Here is a 14698-nt window from a genome sequence, read left to right as displayed (position 1 = left end):
GTTTCAGACCCAGAGCTATCAGGAACTCCACGTTTCGAGGTGTTAGCGGTTCGGGAATCGAAAGACGACTGACTTGATCGGGGCATGTCGACTTACTGATATACCTACTCTTTGACAGTCTGTTATATACGATTCCCATCGTTTATCGCGATTTGATGTGTAGTCTCACAGTGATAACTTCTCCATGAAAATTAACCAGGTCTCCGTCTTGATCCACTAACCGGAGCTGAACGTGATCTATGGTCTTGACGGTGATCGGAAGGTAAATGACGTGCGACGGTACTTCCACGATCTTATATCCTGGTGGGACGGTCGGGAAAAACTCGTGAATAGTGTGTACTTTGTGTCCATTGACGTAGGCGCCCGTTGTAATGCTACACTCGACTCGCAACGCGTTGACCTTGAGTATAGTTACAGGCACGTCCGATTCGTGAGTTTTGTCAACCTCCAGTACACGTGGTGTAAATCCCAAAAGTTGAGCAATGGAATCATTCGGCTCAAAGTTAATCGTGTGGTTGCATGTGATTTCGCTGCGTAATGTATTATTGTTGGGTTTGATGGCGAGCCTGATGTCTGTATTTCTTAGCACGTTTTGAGGATACTTCTCCATGTCCTCGATCTCGTAGCTGCCAGTAGGTATGGTGATCACTTTGTCAGCTACGTAAATTTTATTGTGACCGACATCAACGTTGGGAATCGAATTAAAGGTTAACAGCTCTACCAAGCCAAGAGCATAACTTTTATCACGAGCAAGTTCGATCGGTGGGAAATATTGTGCCTCGAGTATCGAAGAGGTTCCCGAAATCGTTAACGTTAACGAATCATCCATGACTGCGAGTGGTAGACTGACTTTGACGAATCACGCACCATGTTTATATAGCTCGCCACTCAGAAATTTCAGACACAAGTGTCCGCATTCAAATGTATCGTAATCCTGGTACCTCTCATGATTGTATTTGACGCTACCAACGCCGAGGTATTTTATGAGGTCCGAGGGTGGTTGAAGGTTGCCGAAACTGTCAAAGTAATCGATATTGTTGTCGCGTTTCTTGTACGCAACCCAGTGTGTTCCCGGACCGTCTTTGTCGTCAAGGTTGATTATAGCTGACTCGTTTTTTCGTGGACCGTTTTCGGGCATTTCGTTTCGCATGAAAACACCGCGGAAATGCGGAACCCTCAAGATTTTTGCATATTTCAACAAGTCCCAATCAGTCAACGCTCGACGTGGTAGCGTCGCATCTAGTTTTTTGAAAGATGGAGACCAAGACCTGTTTTGTACGGTTTCATGTGAAGCCCTTTGCCCAACGCGATAGCTTCCATAGTTTTGTTGTGTCGTTTGCTTTCCTCCAATTCTCGTTTAGCCGCGCTCGCATCGTTCACAGCTTTTGCTATACCTGCCGCACCACCGGCTAACGCACCCGTAGCGCTGAGACCGGCAAAAATAGGAATCAGAAACGGTAGAAAACCACCGACTTTCGAAGGTACCGGTAGGACGCGAGGTGTTCGCACTCTACATTTACCACCCGCTTTTTTAACGGCGTTTTCAGCTCCCTTCAGCGCAGATTCGATAGCTACTTTTGCATCGTTGCTTGGAACCATGGAACGTTTTGCAGCATTTACAATTTTTCTCAAGGTCACATTTTTTGACTTTCGCATTCCCATTCCGAGTTTTGATTTTACTTTCATTGTATTAGCTACTGCCCAAGCGGCTGCCTTCTCACCCAAATTTGCGTCCTTTGCGAGAACCCGTTTCCAAGCTTTCTCAGCCAACACCCTATCAGCCTCGTTTCTAACCTCAAGGTTCTCACGATTTTTCGAATACGCTATATCGTGTTCCTTACACGCTGCATCGAGAGGGTTGATACCGGAATCGCCTCTCGCGAGTCTTTTCGTCAACTTCGTACCGGGACCGCAGTATTGGTAACCGGGAACATGCAACTCGATCGGAAGTTTGTTGATGATTCTATTCACCAGACCCTTGCCACGATGTTGCCGCCTGCTGCTGCTTCGTTTACCTCTGTACGCGATCATGTTCGTGCGTTGACTGAAGAAAAGTGCTTTAAAACGGGGTATTTATAGCAAATCCGATCAGTCATGTCCGAGATGCGATTTGAGAAACAACCTACCAAGCTTCCCGTGATGAATTTTGACAAACTTTCGGAGCAAAATGTCGAAAAGCACAAACGGCACGGTGAATTACTCCCGAACAGTGTACGTGCGATATTCTGTGGACCGTCGAATTGTGGTAAAACTAATGCGTTGCTCACACTTATAACCCATCCCAACGGACTCAGATTTGAAAATATCTACATCTACTCGAAATCTCTCAACCAACCTAAATACCAATTGTTGAAGCAATTGCTGGACCATGTTGAGAATACGGAGTATTTTGCGTTTACCGAGCGTGAGCAAGTGATTCCACCGGAAGAAGCACGGCCCAACTCAATAATCATATTTGACGATGTAGCGTGCGAGAAGCAGGACAATATTAGAGCCTACTTTTGCATGGGTAGACATCACGACGTCGACTGTTTCTATCTCTGTCAGACGTACGCACGTATTCCCAAACATCTCGTGCGCGACAACGTAAACTTACTCGTGTTATTCGAACAAGACGATATGAACCTGAGACACGTATACAACGATCATGTGAACACCGATATGTCTTACACAGAGTTTAAAAGTGTGTGCTCTGCATGCTGGAACGGTGAGAAGTACGGGTTTCTGGTGATCGACAAAGACAGTGAGCTCAACGAAGGACGATATAGGAGGGGATTCGATTCTTTTGTTAGCCTGGAAAAGGAATAAAATTTACCGTTTTCGAGCGAGAGACGCAGTAGCGCTGCAGACTCAGTTGCGTCAACATGCAGAGCTCTGAGATTTCCAAGCAAAAAGATGTCCTACATCAGATCGCTCAAGCAAGGGCTGCGATTCGTCGAAAACACAGATTGCTCAAGTCGGGCAGGGAATCTACGACTCAGAAATTGAGTGACGTTTTCAAACCAGTAGTGACTCCGTTGCAAGAACTGGTGAATGTTACAAAAGACACCAAACCTGTCAAACAAGAGGTGGAAGAAATTAAAGAAGAAATAAAGGAGATGAAAAATGAAACGAAAAATGAAACTGTCTCGGAAATGGACGATTCCTTTGCTTCGGCGGGGGATGAAACAGTCGTAGAAACACCGGTCGAGGACGAGTATTTTGCACTGATGAAAGATGCGAAGACAAAAGGCGAATTGGACAACGTGTACGGTGTACGCAACCTCTCAAACGGACTAATGATCGGTGATTCGTTGATATCTTTTGAGAGTGACTACGTTCGTATTGGCGACACGCGTTACCCGAAAACGAAGGGTTTGCTGGAACTTTTGTTCAAAAAGAAGCCCGACGGTTCTTCTGTGAGCGCCGGAGATCGGGAAAATTTTAAAAACATAATCCTCGCAACGAACGCGCATAAGAAGTATTACTCATCCGACGGGGCTGTTCGAAACGATAACAGTTACAAATTTAGAAATGTCATTGCCGAATTAATGGATTATTCCCCGTCACCTCGCCGAAAGGGTAAAGGTCTACTTCCGCAAGCTATGATCACTCGACAAGGTGTTGAAACGGAATACGTCTTCTGGGATGATCCAAACGAGTTGGTGGAGCGTCTTCGTTTACTCCTGGCATCTCAGGCAGCGGGAAATCCGAGTCACAATAACGAAATAATCTCCATTATCGAAGAGCTACGCGAAGCAGGAATCATTTATTAAGCAGCTCCCGTCATTTTTGCATTCATTACCGAGATGAGCGTCGACGTGTTTGGACGTCAGCTGAATAAAAACACGACCGCGAACACTCGCGGTCCTCCGGGTGTCGGGTTTCAAATAACAGCGGACGGGCATTACGATATACGGAACAAGAGACTGTGCAACGTCGCAGATCCCGCAGAGCCGAACAATGCTGTAACTTTAAAAACCTTGAGACGAAAATTCAGCGTGCTGCAAAAACGAATCGACAACCTCGATCAAATGATCAAAGCTTTGGAGATCACCACGGAGAAAGCCTTGGATACCTTCTACACAGACTTTAAAACAGGCAGAGACTTGTCGATTCGAAACGCGGAAATCATTTCCAAATTGGACACCAGACTAATAGCGTTGGAATATGAACGAGGAAAAGCAAGCACTGGTGAGGGAACTGCATAAGCCTGCACGCCGGAATTACCCGCGTCGACGTGTAGACGTGCGCGGCATCGACGAGACCTGGCAGGCGGATCTTGTTGATATGACGTCGTACGCTGGACAAAACAAAGGCTACAAGTACATGCTCACAGTCATTGATATCTTTTCGAAGTATGCGTGGGCTGTACCGATAAAGAGCAAGTCTGGAGATGATGTTACGAAGGCAATGGAATCTGTGCTTGTCCAAGGACGGGTACCGAAAAATTTACACGTCGACAGAGGAACGGAATTTTACAACTCGAAATTCGAATCGCTTATGACACGCTACGGAATCAAACTTTACTCCACGTACAGTAATTTGAAGGCTTCGATCTGTGAACGTTTCAATCGCATGCTGAAAGGTAAAATGTGGACACGGTTCAGCATGCAAGGAAGCTACAAGTGGCTCGATATCTTATCCGATTTGGTTTCGGCTTACAACAACGTCAAACACCGAACCATAAGAATGAAACCGTCGGATGTCACCGTTGCAAACGAGAGGCTGTTGTTACGTCAGGCGTACGGAGGGCTTCGAGCGATACCTACCGTATCGGCAAAGTTCAAATCCGGCGACAAAGTTCGAATCAGCAAATTCAAAAATGTCTTCGAGAAAGGTTACACTCCCAATTGGACGCCTGAAATATTCACGATAAGTCGAGTGGAAAATACTCATCCTGTGACGTACAAGCTCAAAGACTACCGAGATGAACCCATCGCTGGTGGTTTCTACGAACAAGAGCTCCTCAAAGTTAAGCATCCGGATATCTATCTGGTGGAGAAGGTGCTCAAGAAGCGTGGAAGAAAAATATACGTTAAATGGTTAGGTTTTGACAATACACACAACAGTTGGATAAACGAATCGGACATGTAACATTTTAATAAATGAATTTTTTTTTGTAAAAACGTATGTCCCTCTTTATTTTATATCCGACACACAACAAGTATGCGTCTTTTTTAGACAATCGACAGACATGGTACAGTTATAAATTACAAAGCTTAGGCTTGTAGCCCCACGGAAGCGTGTCGGTTGTATTTTGAAACACGATCCGCTTGTCGTCATTCCAGCTCAGTGCTACTTTCTGCTGTTCTACGGTGTATACCTCGTGCTTTCGACTCATGATCAAATGCTGATTTGAGGATAGATTTTCACGTTTCAACGCACAGTCCAAATAATCGTTAAAGGTTATTTTTCTTAACGCTGATCCTCTGACTCCTTTGGCACGTTTAGTGTCTGTCTCATCTCCCATGACTCGGAATGCGTACAGTTTAGCTCGTAACCCTACAAATTCGAGCATGATTTTGCCGTTGTTCTCGTCTTTCATCAAACCGAGAACTTTTTTGTTCGCTCGAGGCATTCCATAAGCGTTGTCGAGCGGATAATCAGAAGTATCGAATTTATGCAAGTCCTCCTTCATAAGTTCGTATATGTCGGGGACGGTAAAATTGTAAATCAAACTATCTGTATCTGTGTACATTAATTTTGCTCGGTTACCGAATTTCTGTTTGATATAATTTTAATGAAAATCATAGATGTACGTTTTAGCTAGATCCATGATGGAGAAACCTGCGTACAATGGTTTATTCAACTTGACTTTCATCTTACTCATTTCAACGATAATTATATCTTTGTCGAAAACGGTGCAGCTGTGAAAATTAGGCTTGGCTATGGTAGCTCGCACCGTACCGTCCATCCCATTTCGTGATCAATCGAACATCTCTGTACTTTCGCACGTTTTCCATAGTTTTGCCAAAAACTGCGTTGTTCATTAGCTTGTAAAAATTTTTCTCAAATTCGTTGTCAGATTTTTTTCGCAAATCGGTATTTAAATCTATATATTTTTTCAGTCACGGAGTTTGCTTGAATTTGAGAACTCTATGAATTTTGGGTAATTTTAAACCTAATTGTAAACATTGTTTCAAAACGCGGTAGTGAACAACGTAGTTTTTCTTAGAAAATAGCGTGGGTGTCAATTTTGGCTGTTTATTGGTCGAAATCGGAGGTACATAGTGCTCCGGACACAGTGGTAAATCCTTATGAGTTTCATGCAGTTCCTCAGGATATTCGAAAGCTACCTCCAGCACGTAACCAAACTCTGCATCGTCCGAGATGGTAAGAACGTCGCATTGTCCGAAGTCTGATAACCATTCGAAGGAACTGTATGGCAGAGCAAAGCTCATAGCAGCACCGTACAAATTATTAACGTCAAAGTACATGAGATAAGATTCTTCGACCTCAGGATCGAATTCCTCTCCCATATATCTATTGTTGGCCTTTGCATATCTGTTCGAACACTGTGATACACCACCACGAATACCCTTTTCGATAAACATAACCATGTCTATGTCGGTGAGAAGCTCGAGTTCGATGCCTGTACATTTTAACATTGCATCAAACGACAGACCGGGCGCTGTGTAGTAATGTAACGGGTCCAGTTTGTACGTCGTCCAACAGCTCTGTCGAAAGTTTTGAAAAACGTCGGCCAGTAAAAACACGTCCGTCTGTAAATACAAGTCCGAATACTCTCCCAAAGTTTGAACATTAAAAGATTGCCATACGTCGCACGCATGCGCGTAATCGTCATCTGATATATTCCGGTCGTTCAATTTTGAGTAAAATTGATGTTTGGATGGTAGCCGTGTGTCCTCGAGCTTCTCCCAACTGTCTATGTATTCGTACGGGAACACTCCTTTTCTGGTCAATAACTGAAATTTATCTGACCTATGATAAAATTTTCGTGTGATTGATTTCTGATCATCACCGAGATACGTTGCTAATTTCTCAAGACTACAGGGCATGAAGCGGTAGGAATCTACGAATCTAAACTTTATATCTGTCCCCTCGACGTATTTTGTAAATGAAATGTACTTTTCTTTATTTACGGGTAGAAGCTCAGTTGTGCCCTCGAACGATGTAGCCAGTGCTTTGATCAGGAAATGTGAATCGTAACCCGACAGATTGTGGAATATCACTGGGATGGTGTGCGAATTTTGGTAATTTAGATTACAGCTGCGGTGAGCAGCACCACGGTACTTTCCTGTGAAATGACAGTGACCCCGATGTTTCACGTCTGTGAGCGTAAACGGTTTTTCACAAATATGACAGACCGCCGACAAATCAAATTCGTTGATCTGATTGAAATTTAGTGGTTCCATCGGTACAACAGTCTTGTAATATCCATCTAACGAAAGTGCCAATTCCTTTAACTCGTTCACAAACCATTGGATGCAAGTTTCTCCACAATTAATTTTGAATTTTGAAAGCGAATCGTCAAACGCGCAATGTAGATAGTAAGCTATACTGTACGGAAGATGCTTCTGATAAATTGTTCTATTTTCCCCAAAACTTTCATGTGTGGGTTGCAGTAAACATTCGAGATCCGCGTAAATGCAGAATGGAACGGTTTCTTTGTGCTTGAAATTTTTGAATTTTAGTATTTTTTCCTCATCTGTAGGTAGAATAACTTTGGTTTTGTTTAAATTCATGCAATCAGCTCGGTGCTTCAACAAACATCTTTCGAAATTGAAATGAGACAGACACCTATCGCACAACCAAGTATGACATTTATGCTTGGAAATTTGAGATCTTGTCAATCGAGACAGATTTCGAATCCATGTAAAATGAAAGATTCTATTTTTTTCATAATTTACCATATCATCGTCATCGTCATCGTCAGTGGTTTCAGTTTCTATCGCCAAAAGATGAATTACAGGTTTATCAGACTCGTTCTGACTCAGGTGAATCGGTACTATTTCACTTTTTTTCCGATCACCTTGGACTATACCATAAACGTTAATTGATAGATCGTTAAGCTTCTCAAATTTTGAAATGGTGTTTTTGTCTAGAGACATAGGAAACGTTATACCATCATACCGTAGCACTGAGCTGAAATGTGGGTACGAGCTGGTCGCGTTAGGATGGTTGTTGTCGGCTAGGAACAGAGCTGCGGTGACCGACCAAAGAAAGCAGTAAGAGTCGTTGTTTCTGATGTTTACTACAGCCTTCTTATCACTGATATGCTTAGGTAACGGGGTGTATGTGAAGACACCGCCTCGTAGTGGCACGTACTTGTTGATATTCACAGTCAAATTGATTATTTCGGTCAGCGACCAGCCTGAATCCTTTTCCTGGAAATCTTCCACCTTTTTCAACAAACGCTCCGTCGCGTTTTCGATGAACCATTCGCTGATATCCGTTGTCTGGAGGATGATTTCATTTCTCGTATTAAAAAATTTGATCTCTTCCACCGTGCGATCAACTTTTCTGAGTTCAAATTTAAAAGCCAGGATAACGTTGGCTTTCAAGCTCCCGTCTTTCTTCAGAGCGTTTTTCAGTCTCGTCACAGCTAGTACCTTTGCGTCTTCTAGAAATCTCTCCACATCTTTATGCTTCAAATTGACGATGGATCCAGTTCGAATTCTCCTCTCGAAAGCTGATTCCAAATCTTCCCACCGTACTCGATCGCTTCTTCGTCGGCTTCGTAATCCGTCACCCACTTTCTGCAATTGTTGAAATTTGACTGTCAACGATTTCAGAATTCCAATTGTAGTCAAAATTCTTGTCTTCTCCCCGATCGTTGAGGCGTTGTTGCGTAAGATTTTATTCAAAAGCCTGATATTTTGGGTTCCGAGTCGAATCCATTTTGCAATTTTTGCCGGCGACGATTTTTCCGATAAAATCTTGAACGCCGATTCCATAATATCGATCAATCTCAAACACTTCGCGGATTCCATCTTGAGCTCTTTCCTCACGTATGCTTGACAGGTTGTGACGTAATGATCGTTTGCAGTGATGAGCGTTCTTTTTATAGGGCAGCTGTACGGATGCGCGCGCACCTTTTGGCATTCCAAGAGCGATAGTAACCCGACACCGCAGGCTCTGACCGCGACTATCGGTCGACCTTGGATATCAAACCGAGTAGGTAAAAAACAATTCAGCAGTCCTACCGTGGGAAAGGAATTCGGAGTGGTTCATGTTACACATCAGCAAATTCTCGGAACCATTAATTTTGGAATGTCACGTGGTTGATAAGGTGGTTAGACAAAACAATGCGTTCGACAAGTTTCGACGGCGAGCGGCATGCGGTCAAAGGATTTCGGTGCGACGTTGAGACAAACAATTCTCGGAACCATTAATTTTGGAATGTCACGTGGTTGATAAGGTGGGAAAGGAATGTGAGGTGGTTGATAAGGTGGGAAAGGAATGTGAGGTGGTTGACGTTACACGTCAGCAGTCCTACCGTGGGAAAGGAATTCGGAGTGGTTCATGTTACACATCAGCAGTCCTATCGTGGGACAGGCGAGCACTACGGACCTTCGGTCGGTAAGATTGTCGGTAAAACAGCACGATTTTGACCCTTGATCGATACAACTGTCGGTAAGATTGTAGGTAAAACAGCACGATTTTGACCCTCGATCGATACAACTGTCGGTAATTGACCTTCGGTACGTCAGACTGTGACGTCATCGCGGAAAAGGGTTTGAGTCTGGGCTGCGCGGAGCGGAAAAGGGTTTGAGTCTGGGGAGAATGTATAGGCGGACTGGTCGGCTCGGTCGGTAAGTGTCGGTAACCGGAATCTGCGTGTAGAACCCCCCTTGCTGTACTACTAATCCCGTAAGTTGAGCTGCAGTCTCGTCCACCGTTTTTCTCTCGTTGAGCCACGCTTTTAATTTTCTCCCTTTCTTCATAAAATTTTCAAGTGTAAACTCTGCGTCTTCCATCCAAATCGTGTGCATCTCCGACGCAACGTTCTTATTTTTTGCATACGCACTTCAAAACTCAGAACGTATTTCTACCCAGCTTTTTCCTGAGGGATCCATACCCGTGAACCACTGTGCCGCTTCGTCTTTAAATGCTTTCGCCAAATGCTGGACAATTTCATAATCATCAGGATTATAACGGCGAATCCACTCGTCAACCATTTGCACCCAACCAGTCGCGTCAGTCGTTTTCGGATCAAATTTGATGAGATCCATCGGAACACGTTCTCGTCTGGAAAGCAGTGCAAGCAGTCGCAGATTTTCCTCCTCCAATCTTGCCTGACGTTTTCTGTGCCTACGTCTTCCGTGCTTCCTTCTTCGCAAATCATCAGAATGTTCAGATTCCGATGTCGTCGGGGATCGGTGATTTCTTTTTCGTTATCGAGAAGTTTCTACTCTGCCTGTGTCACTCTTTGCACTTCTCCTCACACTTTCTTCTACGTCTTCTGCCACACTGAAATCTTCCTCGTTTCGTTCCATCTCTATCTCGAAAATTTACTGAGTTTTTTACTTCTACACGCTTAAACGTTCTTTATCCCACTTCTGATGTCAGATATACGGAGTTAAATAAAGAGTTTAACACAGTTTATTTAATTGTAAACCGCAGAGACACGGAACAACACAACTTTATTCAAATCGTTTGAAAATCATTCTAAAAGAAGTAACCAAGTTAAACAAGAACAAAACAAATCCAACCAAAACAAGTTCCATCAACGTCATACAACCGGTGATCAAAATGTAACAAAGACACGATATGGTGATGCGACACATACATATATACACGACATTTGACAACCATGTTTGGTCGACATTTGTGTGTCTTTATAAAATAAAATGCATCAATAAATCAAATATGTATTGAGTGTCTAACAAATGATGAAAAATATTTAAAACAACAAAAATATATTTTTTAAAAATAAATAAACAAGTTATATTGAAATCAAAGCTTATTTTTAGGTGTTCAACAACCTTGTCGATAATTTTTGTGGCTTGTGTAACCTTTGGTTTGTTTGAGATCGTTTTCTCGGGTAATAATTTTTTTATTCCCACTTCGCCGTTTTTTAAATATATATCTTTTAGAATTTGATAGTGGATTCCGGCTCCTGCTATTTTTTTAATCATCTCGTTAGAAATCACGCCTTTCAAATCTTTTGAAGTTGGTCGTAAAGTCTTTACCATTAATAATTGTTTATAAGGCTCACAAACTCCAACAAAATCTTTTTTTTTGGCAAAAGTATCGCACAACTTCTCCAAAATCTCAACATCAAAAAGAGCTTCATGGAATTGACTCGACGAATCCAAGTTCAATAAGTCCCGGGCTAAAGTTTGTAAGCTGAAATTTTTTTTTTTCTTCTTTTCGTTCCGGTAAGACTTTTTTGAGTACAGTCAAGCTATCTGAAGATCATGCGATATTTTGAAAACTGTCGATCATACCGTTATCTATAATATATTGTAGTAAGTGAGAGGAATCGAATGATGCATTATGAGCGACAAGAATGCATGGCTTTGATGAAATTTGGAGAAACTCTTGGAAAGAAAGTAGAGCCGCACGAGGAGGAATCGACAGTACTTCTTTGCCATGGAAAAATAGTTTTCCTCCAACATATTTTAACCCTGTAACCCTGGAGGCATCAGCATTAATCGGCTTAGAAGGATGGAGATAAATACTGAATTTATATTTTTCAAATTTCGCTGCTATTTGTAAAATTTCTGAGTCTTTCGAAAACCCAGAAGTTTCCAAATCGAAAAAAATTATATTGCAGGTTTCCACAGATAGCAAAACGTCTGGTATTCTGTCTGAAAGATTTTGAAAATCAACAACTGTGGTGTTATCTACACTTGAGTCGATACCACAGTTGGTTTGATATTGGATCCCTTCAGATTGCTCCATAGATTTTCTGGAGGCTTCCTTATTTCGCGCTAGTAAATTTCTACGAGCTTCACTGGATGGCAATTTTGATTTGAACGCTCGTTTTCCCCTCTTTATATCAACTTGCTTAGCAAACGATGCAGTGTGCTTCCCCGGTAAAACATTCATTTATGTATTTACGTCTAAAACATGTTTTTCCCCTTCGTTTTTAGCGCAAACAGTACTGGCTAATCTGTTATCTGCAGATTCACTGAGACTGTAGCAGCAGTTCTTGGGCGCTTTGTGAGCCATTATATTATTCATGCTTTCATTCACTTGACTCGAGGAAACAATAGGAAATTTAGGTGCATTATCAGCATATTTTCCAAATATCGCTGATAGCCTATCGTATAGTTGTTGATTTTTTAGTGTGATCTTATGACTGTCTTTACACCAAGCTCCACAATTTTCATGTTTACCAAAGACGTGATCAGGAATATTGCGAATACTGTTAGCCAGCTTAACGGTAAGTCCTTTATTTTGCACCAATGCGTAGGAAAAACATTTTTTCAAGTGAGGAATAACTTCCTTGTCCTTCATTTCTTTATAATCTTTTCGCAGATCATATAAAGCGTTCGCAAAATTTTTCTTCAAATGATTGCTGTCTGCTAACTTATGAATCGTTTCGAGATTTCCCTGACGCACCGCTGCAATCGTCGAGCTATCTTCGTCACCTATCAAAACTCTAACGCTGAGCCCAACTTCTTTCAAAATAGCACTTTCGTTGACTAATGCAGCACCTACATCAGGCTCCATCGCCTTTGCACTGCCGGAGAAGTTCAGTCTGCAATCGTGATCGGATTTACAGTGACCATTCATGCAAAGCTTGCATCTCCGATTTCGAGCTGCAAAATCGAGCACTTTTCCACTCAAAAAACCGACATTCGTACCATAGCCATTCAAACTATTATAACTTCTTCCATTGCCCCTCTTGCTCCAACCCATATCATACGAAACGATAATGTTAATGATGTTTCCTATTGCTGCATCAAATGTCTCTCTCCTGTTTACATCGTCTTCCACAGCACCACCGTGAAGATTAATATTAGTGGAAGGATGAAGGTTCCGCATGAAAGGATATATCTCTCCGTCTTTGTCTTGTGGCCTAATAATGGAAGGAACGGCAAACATAGTGTTAATAACTGATAAAGTTCAATGTGATTCCAATATATTTTTTATTGATCATGATTGAGAAATTGTACATATTTATTTTAAAAAATTCGGTTCAAATTAGAGAAAAAAATTATAAGTAGGTACTAAATCGTTGAAACTATTGTGTCACCTATGAAACATAGTTTCCTCAGTTAGAAATTATGTACAATTTTCCACTTTATAACGGAAGTGTAAAAATATAAATTCTTAATAACATTTACAATTACCGCCATTTTTTTTTTTTTTTTAATCTATCAATTTACAAAATGGGTGCGATTTCCAATAAATATACCATTACAATAAAAATCAGCACATCTGTCATCGAAGTGACATGATAATTTTTTATCGCTATGATAAATTTTCACTGCGATGAACAATTCATTGTAGCGTCATGATCAGTTTTTGTCGCTACAAAGAATTTTCTCTGCGATGAAAAGCTTATCACAGTGAGATGATACATTTTAACCACAATGAGACGTTGATCGCAGGGACATGACAAATTCATAGCAGTGAAAATGTATCATGTCACTACGATAACAGCGGATATTTATTATGTCGTCTAACATAATAGCAAAAATCATTAAGAAATTTGCTACTGTGTAAAGTGACATGATAACAATTTTTACTGTGACTGACACGGTAAAGTTGGCTATTCAGAAAAGTGATGGTAGATATAATTAGATGTACCGATGATTTTTTTCAACTTTGAAACTGACAATTCCTCACATAACTTTTCCATATTCTCTATAACTAATTTCCTTTCTTCTTTAGCAGCTCTCTGACATGAATCTTTTGCCACAGTTTCCAATGCTGGACCAACTTCCCGCTCATATTTTTTATATGAGAGTCAAGAGTCGGAATGTTTAAACAGCTCAACAATTCGTTGAGAGCAGTTTCTCCAAAGCCAGAATGTACCGCACCTGAAAAATTCATTTTGATATCATGCTTATGCTACACTCAACGTTTTTCAAATTCATCTATGTATTGTGACGTGGATTTTTCCCGCTCTTCGGTCACTCGGAGAAAATGACCGAGAACTTACCTCGTGCACAATAAATCGGCGTCCACGATGTACCCTGGACCTAAAACAATATCGCCAAATTTGTTGGGCGCCTGGCGTGATTAACGCGCCTCGAAATCGGTAATGCGAAATACCGTGACCATATACTCGATAGCTCAGTACCGCGGTGAGGGGAGGGGTAATTTTTGGGTAGAGAGAAATGCAACACAAGTAAGCCAACGCGTGGTGTGGCCAAATCACTATAAAATTCCAATAATATATTTCTCGTCAGCGATATTACAAAAAAAAATAAAATAAAAATAATAATACGACTGCGCAAGTCGTCCTTCGCGATCCTAAATACAAAGGTTTAAATTTAACCCAAAAGACATAAGAAAGGGAGAAACAAACCAAATAATTAAAAAAAAAAAGTAAATAAATCTAGGAGACCTCTACGGCCTACGTGCGCTAGTCGCCGTCTTAATAAAACACTAACTCGCAAAAACCAAAAACAAAATCGGACTCGATGCGCTGCCCGCGATCGTCCTCGACTACGACGCTACTCGTCACTTAATTATAAACCGCTAAACACAAACGTGATCTAGACCATACTCGACGCGCTAATCGCAATCGTGATTAAATCTAGCTGATATCTTATTTCTACGGGCGCTAGTC

Source organism: Neodiprion lecontei, chromosome 2 (genome assembly GCF_021901455.1).
Source record: "Neodiprion lecontei isolate iyNeoLeco1 chromosome 2, iyNeoLeco1.1, whole genome shotgun sequence".
NCBI classification, from domain to species: Eukaryota; Metazoa; Arthropoda; class Insecta; order Hymenoptera; family Diprionidae; genus Neodiprion; species Neodiprion lecontei.
This window is presented reverse-complemented; position numbering follows the sequence as displayed.